This window comes from Chlorocebus sabaeus, chromosome 17 (genome assembly GCF_047675955.1).
Source record: "Chlorocebus sabaeus isolate Y175 chromosome 17, mChlSab1.0.hap1, whole genome shotgun sequence".
NCBI classification, from domain to species: domain Eukaryota; kingdom Metazoa; phylum Chordata; class Mammalia; order Primates; family Cercopithecidae; genus Chlorocebus; species Chlorocebus sabaeus.
The window spans coordinates 3,046,993-3,063,365 of record NC_132920.1 but is presented as its reverse complement, the minus strand read 5'-3'; the positions used below and the strand labels follow the sequence as shown (position 1 = coordinate 3,063,365).

At 45.2% G+C, this 16,373-nt stretch overlaps 1 long non-coding RNA gene across 1 annotated transcript; it reads left to right on the top strand.

Annotated features, from left to right (window-relative positions):
- Positions 1 to 1,267: 1,267 nt before the first annotated feature.
- LOC119626710 (uncharacterized) lies at positions 1,268 to 14,972 on the top strand. Its single transcript, XR_005242849.2, has 3 exons — positions 1,268 to 1,650; positions 6,000 to 6,400; positions 14,067 to 14,972. It is a non-coding gene; the product is annotated as an uncharacterized lncRNA (long non-coding RNA).
- The last annotated feature ends 1,401 nt before the right edge of the window (positions 14,973 to 16,373 follow it).

The following is a 16,373-nucleotide window of genomic DNA, read 5'->3' as shown; positions in this document are numbered from 1 at the left end:
CCACTGCACCCAGCCCACGTTTCTATTTTCTAATTTATTTATGCATTTATTTATTCAACAAATATTTATGGGGCTAGGCACCAGAGGTGCAAATATAAATAAGATACTGTTCCTGCCCTTAAGGGTCTTACAGTCTAGGAAGAGAAATAGACATCCTCATCTAATTTTTATGTCTTTATTTGTTTGAGTTATGTATTCATAATATATTTTCATAAGCATCAAAATAGAGAATACCTATTTTTTCATGCTAATTATGAGCAAGTAGCCACAAATGTGTTTTGGTTGGTTGCATTACTTTCTCAAGGCTACAAAAGCAGGACCACGCAGAATCTGGAAGACTTGCTGTCCATTTTTGTGGTATAATCTCTAGATGGCACACGCTTCCACTTCCGGCCACAGGATGGGTTGTCAGATAAAACATTCTTTTGAATGAGAAAAACAATTAAGCATTGAAAATGTGAGAACAAGAAAACATAAGATAAAAATGGAATTCACCAGCCTGTTTTATGAAATATCTGTTTAACTCGTTGAATATAAAGGTAGCAGTTTTACCATATTCCATCCTGTGTGGACTGTACTACATTTAGGATGAGAAGTCAGCAAAGCAGTAGTAACTAGCTGTATCGCCTATTCTAGTTTTGAACTCTAGGCCATTCGTGAAGAAAACCGGAAAACTGCTTCATGTTTCAAGCCTAGAACCAATCATCAACCCATTTGGAAAAACTTCAAAAACTTGTTTTTAAAAAGCCTTATAACCTACAGGTTGAAAGAATAGCACAGTCAGTCTCTGCACACCCTTCCTCTGCCTTCTGTAGTTTTTAGCATTTTGCCACAGTTGCGTGTAAGCTTTTATTTTTCTTTTTTTTTGGCTGAATTATTTGCAAGTAGATTGCAGACATCATGACGCTTCACCCTAAATGTTTCAGCACGCACCTCCTGGGGACAAAGACATTCTCTGATGTAACCACAGTGGCAGCACCACACCCGAAAAACCTATCACTGCTATTCAATAGGGCCACCTCATCTCCAGCTACTAGCTGTGGCACCCTGGGATTGTGTCAGCCCCGCCCTGCTGCTTGGGCACTGAGCTCTGTCCCTGCCGCGTGCCTGCCCCATCCAGAACTAATAGTGTGACTTGGTGCGCCATCACGTCCAGAGATGGAGCCTACTGCCTTCACCCACCAGCTCAAACCGCTGGATCCAATTCCTTCCCAGTGAATACCTGTGTCTGCCCTTCCCCATCCCTGTGGGCCAGCACCACAGCTAGTCTGCTGCCTCTTGATGGCGACCTCTGCCACGCTGCAGCTGGCCGTGGATATTTGAAATGGCAAGTGAAGATGTTAATCATTGAGATGGCTTGGATTTGTGTCCCCGCCCAAATCTCCTGTTGAATTGTGATCCTCAGTGTTGGAGGAGGGGCCTGGTGGGAGGTGACTGGATCGTGGGGGTGGATTCCCCCCTTGCTGTTCTTGTGTTAGCGAGTGAGTTCTCATGAGATCTGGTTGTCTGAAAGTGTGTACCACCTCCCCCTTCACGCTCTTCCTCCTTCTCCCGCCATGTGAGACATGTCTGCTTCCCCTTTGCTTTCTGCCATGATTATAAGTTTCCTGAGGCCTCCCCAGCCATGCTTCCTGTACAGCCTTCAGAACTGTGAGTCAATTAAACCTCTTTTCTTCGTAAACTACCCAGTCTCAGGTAGTTATTTACAGCAATCCCAGAATGGACTAATACAACCATACATAATATGACTGGCCACCGACATTTCCAACCTGTTCTTTGCACATAATATTGCCGAGAAAAATGGCTTTCAGCAACACCCATGCGCTCGAATGTCGTTAATATTTATTTCGGAAGAGAGCTACTCACAAAAGCAAAGTGCCTTTCAGCTTCTCAGCAAAGTATAGAGGAAATGCCTCAGTTGGATGGAGATCAAATTGTTACAGGCGGTAAGAGAGTGGGCTGCCCTGACCCTCACTTCCCTCGCTTACTTAGTCCTTCAACCTAGACCTGTCTCTTGCGACAAGGAAAGGAGAGCAAGTTCTTTAAGCCTCTGTGGGCGTCTGCAGAGACCATCACAGGATGGAGCACAATAAGCAAAGAAGCCACACCAAGATGAAAAGACCATGTGACCCAGAGTCATGCTGGCCCTGGGCCTTGTCCTGGCCAGTCCCAGGGCCGGGGACCGGCGAGGACTCTGCAGAGCCCTTTGCCTATCAGGGGAGTGGGTGAGTTGCTCAGAACCTGGCATTTCTCTAGGGGCACAGGCTCATGTGAACAAGGAGGAGTACTCACTCCTTGCTGTGAGAACAAAAAACCTGGGAGAAAAGGAAAAGGCAGGGGAGTGAATAAAAATAGAAACAGGCTCAGTGCTCTGACAGGCAAGATCCTCAATGAATTGGGCCCTTCAGTGAGTGGAAATATCTCATTTGAACTAGAATCCCACGGACAAGCTTTGGGGCTTTCTGTTTTCGCCACATTAACGCCCTGACAAAGGCCTGCACTATTGTTGATGCAGGAAATGAGAGGCGCTGGCTGGATTCCCCCTTCCTCCCAATTTATGCAGACGGTCCTGGAGGCTGTGCTGTGGTTACCTAGGAAACAGCTTGGATGTGAAACTTCAGAAAATGTGCTGTCAGGCAGCAGGGGATGCGATTGCTGATTTTTTGCTGGCATTGTGTGATGCCAGGCCATTTTATTAACCCCTGTGAACCAGCTTCCTCACATGTAAGCAGGAGATAATATCTACCTCTTTGTGTGTGTGTGGGTGTGTGTGTGTGTGTGTGTGTGTGTGTGTGTGTGTGTGTGTAGCATCATAGCTGGTTGTAGAACCCAGAAGACGTTCAACGTAGATGTTTTTCCCTTCTCTTCTACCCATCTCACAAGCTTGCTGCACTTCACAGGCACCACTGAATAAATAGGATATAGATATGATATAGAAACAGCTTTGTCAATGAACGAGAAGTTAATTGAATTTGTGTAACTGGAATTACATTTAAAGCGTAATAAGGAAGTTCCTTATATGGTGCTAGATGACCAATCTTTTGAAAACTGAAAAGTCATTTAAGATACAAATACTTCTAATTCGTCACTTTGGTAAGCTTAAAAATTTTTAAATGTAGGCCCAGCTTGGTGGCTCACACCTGTAATCCCAGCACTTTGGGAGGCCGAGGCAGGCAGATTACAAGGTCAGGAGATCAAGACCATCCTGGCTAACACGGTGAAACCCCGTGTCTACTAAAAATACAAAAAAAAAAAAATTAGTCAGGCGTGGTGGCGGGCGCCTGTAGTCCCAGCTACTCGGGAGGCTGAGGCAGGAGAATGGCATGAACTTGGGCGGCAGAACTTGCAGTGAGCCAAGATTGCACCACTGCACTCCAGCCTGGGCCACAGAATGAGACTCCATCTCAAAAAAAAAACAAAACAGTTAAATGTAATAGTCTGGATGTTCTTCGAATAAGCACAGCCACACAGTAAGGATTGAGAGACCTCATAACAAGGACCCCTTTTTCTCTGCTGGAGTTGAGACCCAAATGAGAGATGGCTGTGGGAGTCAGATCTAGCAATAGCAAAATGCCTGCATAATCGCTGATGAAATCCATGTTACCGACTTGTGCAGCAACAATAGGCCTTTTAATGTCACCCTCCTACCCCTGAACTGGAGAGACCTCACACTCCCCCCACAGACAGTGCTGGGTGACTGTGGCCACTGACGGCCTCGGCGCTGAGCTCCCCGGTCCGGCTTTTGCTGCTTGGCACAGGAGCTCCAAGTACACGCTGTCTGCAAGCCGACTGTGGTGAGAGTCAGCAGTATAACGAGAGGCCGTTGACCAAGTGAGCGTTAAAGACTTCAAAGTCAAAACTAGAAGCTTCCAGTTTAACAAAGCAGACGTTACGTGGACCACAGACTCCCCCTTCATATTCTCCCAGCTGCTGGGAGTCGGGACCACTGCTGGCCCTCAGAGCCCCTCTCTTATAATCGTCTTCAGCTAAAGAGAGCAGCCCATCGACAGTCGCAGCCCCTCCTCAGGGACGGCTTAGTGCAAGTGCTGGGCAGTGGGGGATAGTACAAAGCTTTAGTTCCCTTGCCTCAGTTTGGGGCATCTCTGAGGGTTGTTTGAGCTCCAGAGACACTTGGGACAGACTGAGACATTTCCTGGGAATGCACCACCTGACTCCTGGCGTCCCCAGTCCTCTGTTTGTCATTCTCTGACGTGCTTCACATGCAAATCTCCTTCTGAGTCTGTTTCCCCAGGAACCACCCTGAGACAATTCATTTCAAAGTAACTACATCATATGTGCAGATTATAAGAAGGTGATGGACTTCATCACATAGAATTGTATCTGGAAACTCATGTTCTTTGATCATTTTTCTTGATACATGATCATGTTTCTCATTTTTAAAAATTATTCTTGGCCGGTTGTGGTGGCTCATGCCTGTAATCCCAGCACTTTGGGAGGCCAAGGCGGGCGGATCACCTGAGGTCAGGAGTTGGAAACCAACCTAGCCAACACGATTAAACCCCGTCTCTACTAAAAATACAAAAACAAAAAAAATTAACCAGGTATGATGGCAGGAGCCTGTCATCCCAGCTACTTGGGAGGTTGAAGCTCAGGAGAATTGCTTGAACCCGGGTGGCAGAGGTTGCAGTGAGCCGAGATTGCACCATTAAGCTCCAGCCTGGGCAACAAGAGCCAAAAATCTTTTTTAAAAAAAAAGAGAGAGAAAAATTATTCCTGTGGAATTCCTATCTACCTGATGTTGGACCTCCAGCCCAGTCCTCATTTTCTTTCTCTTTCTTTTTCTTTCTTTCTTTCTTTCTTTCTTTCTTTCTTTCTTTCTTTCTTTCTTTCCTTTCTTTCCTTCTTTCTTTTTTTCTTTCTTTCTCTCTCTCTCTCTCTTTCCTTCCTTCCTTCCTTCCTCCCTCCCTCCCTCCCTCCCTCCCTTCCTTCCTTCCTTCCTTCCTTCCTTCCTTCCTTCCTTCCTTCTCTCTCTCTCTCTCTCTCTTTCTTTCCTTTGACAGAGTCTTGCTCTGTCTCCCAGGCTGGATTGCAGTGCCACAATCTCGGCTCACTGTAACCTCCGCCTCCCGTGTTCAAGCATTCTCGTGCCTCAGCCTCCCAAGTAGTGGGGATTACAGGCGTGTGCCACCATGCCTGGCTAAGTTTTTTGTATTTTTAGTAGAGATGGAGTTTCACCATATTGGTCAGGCTGGTCTCGAACTCCTGACCTCATGTGATCCACCCGCCTTGACCTCCCAAAGTGCTGGGATTACAGGTGTGAGCCACCGCACCTGGCCAGTCCTCATTTTCTTATCAGTTCTTTCCTGTTTTCCATCTCCTACTCTTCTTACTGCACTTTCTAGGAGACTCACTTGACCTATTTTCCAAGGTCTCCATGTGTTCACTTGTGTTTTTATATAGTTCTCAATAACTTTTCCTTATTCTCCAAATTTTATTTTTTTACATCTTCCTAGTCTTATTTCATTAATTCTCTATCATCTCTTATCTGAGGAAATTCATGAGGTTTTCAAAGATGTTTTCTTCCTCCTACATAATTTCCTCTGTTTCCATTTTCACTGTTTGCTTGTTTGGGTTCATATATATATATATATATATATATATATATATATATATTTTTTTTTTTTTTAGATGGAGTCTCTCTGTTACCCAGGCTGCAGTGCAATGGCATGGTCTTGGCTCGCTGCAACCTCCTCCTCCCAGGTTCAAGCAATTCTCTTGCCTCAGTCTCCCGAGTAGCTGGGACTACAGGTGCATGCTACCACAACCGACTTATTTTTGTATTTTTAGTAGAGACAGGGTTTTACCATGTTGGCCAAACTGGTCTGCCTTATGATGTCAGGCTCTGTTAGTTCTGTTTCTGGAGAATGCTGACTGATGCCTACACCTTTGAAAGGTGACTCTGCCACTCTGTCAGTCAAGAACTGAAGCCTGTTTCTGTCTCTTCAGCCTATGTTTGGCCACAGGATTTGCTTTGGCAGATGGAACATTAGCAGCTGGGGACCTTTCTGCCACCACGAAGCCTAGATTATCCTGGTGGATGATGGAAGACACATGGCTGTTGTTCCAGCTGACATCAAGCCAAACACTGGACAAGACAGTGAGGCTGTCCTAGAACACAAAGGCCCTAATGAACTGGCCCAGAGCAGAGAAACTGCTCAGCCAAACTGCAAAGCTGTGATTAACAAAGGCTTCATCTTAACACCAAATTTTGGGGTGGTTTGTTACACAGCAAACACTAACTGATATAGTCACTATCATTAGCTCTTTCTTGAGCTGGTCACATTCCCCAGAGGAGAATACACCAGTGTCCTGCTCCTTATTCCTGGCTGGCAGCACTGTAAGAGCTGAGTGGAAGGCTGGGGTTTTCAGCACTCAACACGTAAGCATTCCCTTAATTTTCCAGGCAAGTTAGGGCACTTTATGAAGCTTTAGAGGACACACAGTGTCCACATAGAAGACTGCCCTCATTTCTGACATCAAGTACAAGTTTGGAGGGTTCGCCAAACCAACCTCAGCTTCAACAGTTTGCTAGAAGGACTCACAGAACTCACTGAATGCTGCTGTACTCACAGCTATGGTTTATTACGGAGAATAGAATACAGCTTAAAATCAACCAACGGAGGAGACACATGAGGTGGAGACCAAGAGGGGCCCAAATGCAAAGGTTCGGGTTGTCCTTTCCCGGTGGAATCCTGCACACTGTTAACTCCGCCCTCACTGGCATTGATGTGTGACAACGTGCCCAGAGCATCACCAACCAGGAAAGCCCACCTGAGCCTTTGGGGTCCAGAGTTTTTATCCGGACTTGACCACACACTGCCCACATGGCTGGCCTTTACTGCCCAGCCCCTCTTGGAGGCAGGGCTCGTACCTTTCATCTCCAGTCCCTGGGAGATTGGAACTGATACCATGTGGCACAAAGCGTGTGTCATGAATCACACTGTTAGACTGTCTGGTGGCTAAACCCCACAAAGCAAAGACACTCCAGTTAGTCAGGACATTCCAGGGACCTAGAGATCACCTCCTAGGAGCCAAGGGCAAAGGCTGGACCTCTCTTTGGGCAAAATCAATTTTTCACTACATAAGCTACCCTCTGGCATTTGGCCAAGACTTTCTTATACAGCAAAACAATCATCTTTGTTTCGGCATCTATAGTTAGTGTAGTATTTATTAGACAGAGCAATAGTGGGCAACTCATCTGTCCTATAAAGCCGTTACATATGTTTTCATATTTTTATACTGTTAATAATTTGATTACTATTTTCCTCCCTTGATCTGCTATTATTTGAACCTTCTGATAAATTTATACTGAGTTATTTAGCCTAGAAATTAGGTAATGGTCAGTTAAACTCCGTTCTTCCTCAGGCCAGTCATTTTATTACAACCTGAAGAGGTTTTAACTCAGTCTCTCAATATATTTGATCGTCAATATCAGCATTATTCTAAGACTTGTTTATATAAGGTAGTTGACTCTTATTGGTAATAAGGCCAGTGTTGCATCACATCACTGTATGGTAACCTGAAAAATAAAAGCCAAAAGATATCATCATGTTACCAGAGTCCTACTTAGTCATTATCAATTATTCCAGTTTCATCATATCGTATGACCAAAATGTCCATCAATCATCAGTCCTATGACCATCAATCATTATATCATGTGACCAAAATGTTTCCCGAGTGCTAACACTCAGGTTTGCAGACTTTCATTCACACGGTCAGGTTCCACAGGCACAGGCAGTCTCAGCAATCCACAGCTCCAGCATTTCAGGCATCAGGTATATAACTGTGGTAAGAGACAGTGTCGGCCAGGAGCAGTGACTCACACCGATAATTCCAGCGCTTTGGGAGGCCAAGGTGGTTGGATCACCCAAGGTCAGGAGTTCAAGACCAGTCTGGTCAACATGGTAAAACCCCGTCTCTACTAATAATACAAAAATTAGCCAGGCATGGTGGTGCATGCCTGCAATCCCAGCTACCTGGGAGGCTGAGGCAGGAGGAATTGCTTGAATCCAGGAGGCAGAGGTTACAGTGACCCGAGATCACACCATTGCACTCCAGCCTGGGCAACAAGAGTGAAACTCTGTCTAAAAAAAACAAAACAAACAGACAAAATAAAAGAGACAATATCGTCTCTCGCCCGGAGTCTTTCTTGAAGCTCCAATGTAAATATCGGATCTCCCTCATGGCATAAACCATTTATTCATCCCTTTGCTCTTAGCTGCCTTTCCCCTTCTATTTATCATTGTATTTTTACCCGTGTTTCCGTCTTTGGAAAGGACGTTAGGTTGGGCCACAATGCCAGTATAGACTGCCAGAAGCAAGCATGGTGAAGCAGGGACTTCTTCCTCAGTCCACTCCCACTCATATAGACAGGGGCACACAGGACAGAACTAGTGAGCTCTCCCAACAACCAGGCGACACAGCTGCATTCAACGCTAACCCCGATTTTGCCAGACAGGGTGAAGGCACAGCCCACACCGTCAGGCCCCCAGCATTTCTGACACAAAGCTTTAAAGGCCTGGTTCTAGCTTCTTGCTTAGGGACCATCCCTCCTTCTGGCACCTACCATTGCTGCCATGATCTGGAGCTGCTGTATCAGGGAGGAAAAACGGAAGGTGAAGTGACATAGGGAAGAACTGTGTGGTCACAGTAGCATCCCCCCATCCCTGCCTCCCCAGATCCCACAGGAAAGTTGAGGACTGTGTCCAGCGTGCACTCCCTTGGGTCCCTCTTGTGGAGTGTGCGCATGAAGGTGTGTAAGCCAGCCCTTCCTGCCTTTATCACCCCGTTTCAGACAACACATGTTTCAACTGCCTGTTCCACTTCTCTATCAAACTTTTATTCTGAGGGCGAAAGTGTATTCCAAAGAAATGTAATTGCCTGATCGGTTCATCCTGCCTTCTGACCAGAAAAGCCAGTGCACTGAGAACAGCAGATTTTTTGCAATAGAAAAAGTTTAATGGCCGGGTGCAGTGGCTCAAGCCTGTAATCCCAGCACTTAGGGAGGCTGAGGCAGGTGGGTCACCTGAGGTCAGGAGTTCGAGACCAGCCTGGCCAACATGGTGAAACTCCGCCTCTACTAAAAATAGAAAAAAGTTAGCCAGGCGTGGTGGCAGATGCCTGTAATCCCAGTTACTCAGGAGGCTGAGGCAGGAGAATCGCTTGAACCCGGGAAGCAGAGGTTGCAGTGAGCCAAGATCGTGCCATTGAACTCCAGCTGGCTTAACAAGAGCAAGACTCCATCTAAAGAAGAAGAAGAAGAAGAAGAAGAAGAAGAAGAAGAAGAAGAAGAAGAAGAAGAAGAAGAAGCAGCAGCAGCAGCAGCAGAAGAAGAAAGAAAGAAAGAAAGAAAGAAAGAAAAGAAAGAAAAGAAAGAAAGAAAGAAAGAAAGAAAGAGAAAGAAAGAAAGAAAGAAAGGAAGGAAGGAAGGAAGGAAGGAAGGAAGGAAGGAAGGAAGGAAGGAAGGAAGGAAGGAAAGGAAAGGAAAGGAAAGGAAAGGAAAGGAGAGAGAGAAGAAAGGAAAGGAGAGAGAGAAGAAAGGAAGGAAGGAAGGAAGGAAGGAAGGAAGGAAGGAAGGAAGGAAGGAAGGAAGAGAAAGAAAGAAAGAGAAAGAAAGAAAGAAAGAAAGAAAGAAAGAAAAAGAAAAAAGAAAGAAAGAAAGAAAGAAAGAAAGAAAGAAAGAAAGAAAGAAAGAAAGAAAGAAAGAAAGAAAGAAAGAAAGAAGAGTTTAACAATCACAGGGTTGGCCAAAAGGAAAGAGTTGACTGCTCAAATCACTCTCCTTAGAAATTCAGAGACTAGGGTTTTTAAAGGATAATTTGGCAGGGAGGGGGCTAGGGAACGGGAAATGCTGATTGGTTGGGTTGAGGATAAAATCACAGGGGGCTGAAGCTGCCTTCCTGCTGTTCTTGAGTTCCTGTGTGGGATCATAAAACTAGTTGAGCCAGTTTCCCATTCTGGATGGTGCCACCTGGTTCATCAGGATGCAGAGTTTTGAACACTAGTCTTGGGTTTGACAATAGTGATGTTAACCACAGGAGCAACTGGAGAGGTTATGACTCTTATGCCTTCTAGAACAATTTCTAGTTATTGTTTCACTATGCCTATATCTTAGCCGAGTTCGGACCCCTTCCCAATCTTAATCTGTGGCCTTTCATTAGTGTTAAAAAAGTAATTTGATCCTAGGACAAGGAGGGTGTAGTTTTGGAAAGGGCTATTACCAAGCTTGCCTTAAGGTTAACCTATGAACTAAATTCCTCTCTAGGTTAGCTCAGCCTATGCCCAGGAATGAACAAGGACAGCTTAGAGGTTAGAAGCCAGACAGAGTCAGCTATGTCAGATTTCTCTTACTGTCATAATTTTGCAAATGCAGTTTCAGTGTGATTCAGTGGTCTAAATTGGGGCAATATTTTCAATTCCAGTCCTTGCGTAGTTTTTTGAACATCTGCATCTACCACTGGTCAACACCCAGTCCAGAGCAGGTGCCTATTCCTGTCAGGACCTGTTTGTAGACCCCAGGGGCCATCAGCATCTGACCAACCTGGCAGCTCTGGGCAGGGCCTTACCCTGGAGAATCTGCCCCATTGCCATCTGCAGTCTCTACTTCTCTTGCTGACTGACTGAGCAGCTGTTATTGTGTGCCTCAGAGAGCACAAGAGGAACGTGTCTGGATTCAGCCATGTCTACACCGCAGCGTCCCCACTACCCCCATCCACTCATTCCATGAACCCAGGTGGCCGCCCAAGCAGGTGCACAGGATACCCACTTGCCAATTCCAACCACTTTCTCATCCTGGAAGGGCATTCTGATGGGCGCTGACATGTCCTACTTCAGTGTAGCCCTCAAATTCTTATAGTCATTTCCACAGGGCTGTGCCCCATATGGGCATCCCTTTAAGAGGCCAGCTTTCCATTGCCACCTGGCTTAGTCTATGGTCAGGCCACTGGCTACGCCCATGAGTCGGCAAAAACTCCAACACAGGGGCAAACAGCATGCATCTCAGCCCACTGAGCTGATTTGTTTGTACCTTGTTCAATCAGAATGGCGCCTTCCAAACAGGATGCTGTCTGCTCACGTTGGAACTGCCATCCATAAACCAAGTAGCTCTTTGTTGATCAATAAAAGTTGTTTTTCAGTAACACTCAACTGGTTGTAGGGCCCAGTAGCTCCTCGGGTGGTTCCAAAGCCAGTGCTAGCGGAGAAGAGGCTCCCTCCTCGCAAGTGTCTCCTCCTCGCATTCCCCTGGTACCATGATCCTCTATAAACCAGTTCCATTTTATTATGGAGCTTTTCTGAGCACTGTTTTCTCCATTAGAGTGTTTCTCTGACACCGTCCAAGACATTCCGAATATTTCAGGTTTTAAGATCAGTTTATGTCCTTCAGTCATAAGGCAGTTTCAATTAATGTCCAGTAGAAGGCTAGTAACTAATTGCCTTTTGAACGGAATTTTCCTAGTCCAAAAATCCCAGTGGTCATCACTGGATGGCTCTCAGAGACTACCGCCATAAGTTCCAGCCTGCCCTCCACATAGGCACATTGCACAGATAATCTGTCTCCATCATTACTCTAGTAAAATTAACAACCTGCATGGGCTCAAGTAATTTTCTTCATTCCTGTTTTTGGCATCGTTCAACCAATATTGGCTGAAGGGCAGATTTATATGCTTAATGTTCTATAATACTAGGTGAGGGAAGCATTCCCCAGTCAGACTCAATATCCATCTGCTTAATGAACTCAGGTAAAGGAGATACCACCACTTCACATAAAGTCCGTTCAGACATTGCAAATTTCATCCAAACTTTCACTTAATTTCTTCAATATTTCATTCCCATATCCTCTCATTCTAACTATAGCCCCTTAGAACTCCAACAGGTTTTGGAATTACAGTGCATGGGCCTCCTGTGTCAAGGAGTCCTAGAAATGTCTCTTCTCCACCTGCTGACCATTTACCCACATGCATGCATACACCCTCAGTTCCCCAGCTGAAGATGGGGCCAAGGGACTCAGGCCCTTTTGTCAGTCTTCATCCTGATTAGATTGCAGGACCACTGTCTTGGTGATTCAGAATCAGGTTTCTCATTGTCATCCTTGCTTGCTGGCTTTTAAAATTCCTCCATACTATGAAGCAGAGTTTGTTTAAAGCGAATAAAGCAGATTTATTTAAAGCCCTTCATGGCCAGGCATGGTGGCTCATGCCTGTAATCCCTGCACTTTGGGAGGCTGAGACAGGCAGATCACCTGAGGTCAGGAGTTCAAGACCAGCCTGGTCAACATGGTGAAACCCTGTCTCTACTAAAAATACAAAACTTAGCCGAGCCTGGTGGCATGTGCCTGTAATTCCAGCTACTTGGGAGGCTGGGGCAGGAGAATCACTTGAATCTGGGAGGCGGAGGTTGCAGTGAGCCAAGATCATGCCATTGCACTCCAGCCTGGGTGACACAGCAAGACTCTGTCTCAACAAAAATAAATAAATAAATAAAAGCCCTTCACTGCTGGGGAACAAGCAGGGGCTCCCATCAGTCCCTACAGTTTCTGATGCTGGGGAACAAGCAGGGGCTCCCATCAGTCCCTACAGTTTCTGATGCTGGGGAACAAGCAGGGGCTCCCATCAGTCCCTACAGTTTCTGAGAGTGCAAGACTTTTGTCTTCACTCCATCAGTGTCGGCTGTATTCATCCCATTAATAACCACTGAAGGATTTCTGCCCTGCTGGGATGAGTCCCTTGACTTTCTCCTCTGTCCTTCCCCCATTCTCCTTCACATCTTAGTTATTGGTTTGCTCTGCTTAACTGTTCCCTCTGGTGGTAACACTGACATTAGTGGCTATAGATTGGACCCACCTGAATCCAAGCTTAGGTCAGCCTCAGGATCCATCCCAATACTCTCACTTTTATTTTAGTTATTACAGATAACAATAACCAAGAGACTGGTACTAGCTTGTTCCTTGTTACTTTTCATTTCCTTATTTATCCAGTACCATCTTCTCAGAAATGGAGCCATTATTTCTAAAATCCTTTGGTAACTTCTGCCTCCAGCAACTAATTGCAGCACAGCATTAATTCCATACCATCGGCAACCCTGTGGCCATCCAATAATCAAAGGTTTATTAACACCAACCCTTTAATCATCCCCAGCCCTTTCCTCCTTCTTCCTCTCAAATCACATGTTTCAGCAAGTCAGGGTGGGGCTAGTGAATCCCACCTCTGACACCAACTGTGAAGTGTTTTGGCGACCTGTAATGTCAGAGGGAACAGTCATTAAGACCACTGTTGCTTCTGAAACCAATTGCAAATACAATGATCTCCAAGATCACCCTTAGGTTTGATAATTTACTAGAAGGAGTCACAGAACTTAACTGAAATCTATTATACTTACAGTAATTATTTTTTTTTACATGGAAAGGATACAAATCAAAACCATCCAAGGGAAAAGTGCCTACAGTGGAGTCCGGGGGAGTCAAATTTTGTGTGTGTGTGTGTGTGTGTGTGTGTGTGTGTGTGGAGTCAGGGCACATTACTTTCCCAATATCAACATATGACAACACACATGGAATGTTACTGACCAGTGAAGCTCACATAAGCTTTGTTGTTCACAGTTTTTACTGTGGTTTGGGTGCATGTTTGTGTATATCCTAGACTACATGTCCAACCTCCATCATTTTCACAGGCAGCTACCCCTGGAGTGCCTCTTGATTCTAGGGGTGCACACTACAGTGTGGCCTACCCTCAGGAGGACTGACCCAGGGAGAAAGGTCCATCAGGCATTGGAAGTGGGTTCAGGGCAATCTGAGAAGGATATCCAAGCGCCATAATATTTGGAACGTGGTCTTGAACAGGAGCGCAAGCTTTGAGTGAACATGACCTCTTTGATCTACAAATTGTCTCCTACGGGAAGGGGGCTGGACAGGAAAGGAAAAAGCATGCCTGCTGGTTGGAATATATCCTGTTATTTAGCTAATCCTCTTGGTGCTTTTCAAATCTTTAATTAGCCTGCCTTCTCTTCTTGTCTTAACTACTACTGGATTATCACTGATTTAAGTTTTTCAGGCACTAGACAATCCAAAGAGCTACAAAAACTTTACATCTACAAGCCAAGGCACAGAATCCCAGCCCCAGAAAGAGACTGCGGCCCTCCTTCCTTATCAGGATCCCAAGAAGCCATAGAACAAGAAGTTAAAAGGTTGGAAGGACACTGGAAAGGCTTCATGCTGCTGTAGGTCATGGATGGACAAGCTTTGTGTCTGGAGCTGCTGGTAGTGGGCCACTCAGTAAGTTCACCCAGGCTCCCACATTCTCCATGTTCTGTTTCAGGAAACAACCAGAACTGTGGAAATCTTACCAAAGACACTAACATCATCACCAGAGAATTAAAGAAATCCAGTGAGCGGCCCACAACAATTGACTGGCATGGGACATGATCCTAGCTTCCCACAGGGCACTTGGGATTGTGCAATCAGAAGTGACTGATGTGCATATGTTTCCACACACCTCACTGATGTCTATGCCATCACCAAAAATATTCAGACTGCAAACCAGGAAATGCATTGAATGGCCACTATTGTCCTTATACTTCCGGTTAAGGACACTCCAGGCCCAATGTCTCAAGGCCTTTTAGGCTAGCTTCCTTCAAACCTCAAATCTTAGTTATTCTCTAATTTAACCTTTAACCCTTTTCCCATTTGCCCTGAGAACACTCGCCGGCAGCACTTGCGGCTGCAGCATTTACCCTAAGATAACTTTGCCAAGAAAGACCTTGGTTTTATTATTACTTTTGCATTTCTCTGGCATATTGACGTTGGAAACAAAAGACATTATTCTATTTATAGCATTCTGTTTTTAGTAGTGGTATTTCCATTTACAAAATATAGTAATCCTTGATCGCTGAAAATGTCAGAGCCTAGAAAACGTAGCATTCCTACGCGTGATGTTAACATCATTAAACGGCTGTTGGCCGAAGACTCATGTGATGAATCCAATTTTTCTAAAATAGATGGCTCAGATGATTCTGATGATTCTGATATTAGGTCTGTTTAGAAATAGAACTTCAAAAACAGTTTTTATATTTTACTTCCACATTGAAAATCAGTCAGATTTGCTTTGGCCTCAAAGCATGTGTTTATGTAAAATTAAACGAGCGCTAGCAGCCAGCTGCACTTTTTTTCTAAATGGAAAAAGGATTAATAATTATTATTTTATTTTATTTTATTTTATTATTTTGTTTTTGTTTTTGTTTTTTTTGAGACGGAGTCTCGCTCTGTCGCCCGGGCTGGAGTGCAGTGGCCGGATCTCAGCTCACAGCAAGCTCCGCCTCGCGTGGGTTCACGCCATTCTCCTGCCTCAGCCTCCCCAGTAGCTGGGACCACAGGCGCCCGCCACCTCGCCCGGCTAGTTTTTGTATTTTTTATAGAGACGGGGTTTCACCATGATAGCCACGATGGTCTCGATCTCCTGACCTCGTGATCCACCCGTCACAGCCTCCCAAAGTGCTGGGATTACAGGCTTGAGCCACCGCGCCCGGCCAATAATTATTATTTTAAACATACGCCAGGTATACCTCTCTTAAATGTTGATCTCTAAGACTCTCTAACACCTGTCATTCTAGAACACAGTCAGCAGATGACACAGCTATATCTTCTGGGCCATTGAGAACGTGAAGGCCAGCCCACCCCTGAGACCTGACTGAACCAGCCTCAACCTTACAATGAAGGTTATTCCATCCCTAACAGCATTGAAGGACAGATTTTGTCTGTCTGAAACAATGAAAGAATAACCACGGGCTCACAGTTGCCAATTTTTTACCAACGACTTTGGCTTGACCAAACTTTAATTGGGCTTTTACCCATAAATCCCTAAATGTTGCCTTTCATGCAAGCACTCAGAGGCACACTGTCTTCCTGAACAGCTCAGTTGCACAATCGGCTGAATATAGAGAAAAATATTTCCTGTTGAAGAGACCTGATTTTGCCACCTGTCTACTATCCGTTTACCCTCCTCCATAACAAAGCTTCTGCAAGTCCTGCTTACCCCACCCTACTAAAGAAAAGCTTTATCTAGTTAATTTTGGATGCACACAGGTTAATAAAACCAGAGCATTCTCTGTATTTCAATAAGTCTTTTGATTCGTTTTTTCTTTTTCTTTTTCTTTTTTTCTGAGACAGAGTTTTGCTCTTGTTGCCCAGGCTGGAGTGCAATGGCGCAATCTCGGCTCACTGCAACCTCCACCTCCTGGGTTCAAGTGATTCTCCTGCCTCAACCTCCTGAGTAGCTGGGATTACAAGCATGCGCCACCACACTTGGCTGATTTTGTATTTTTAGTAGAGACGGGATTTCTCCATGTTGTTCAGGCTGGTCTCA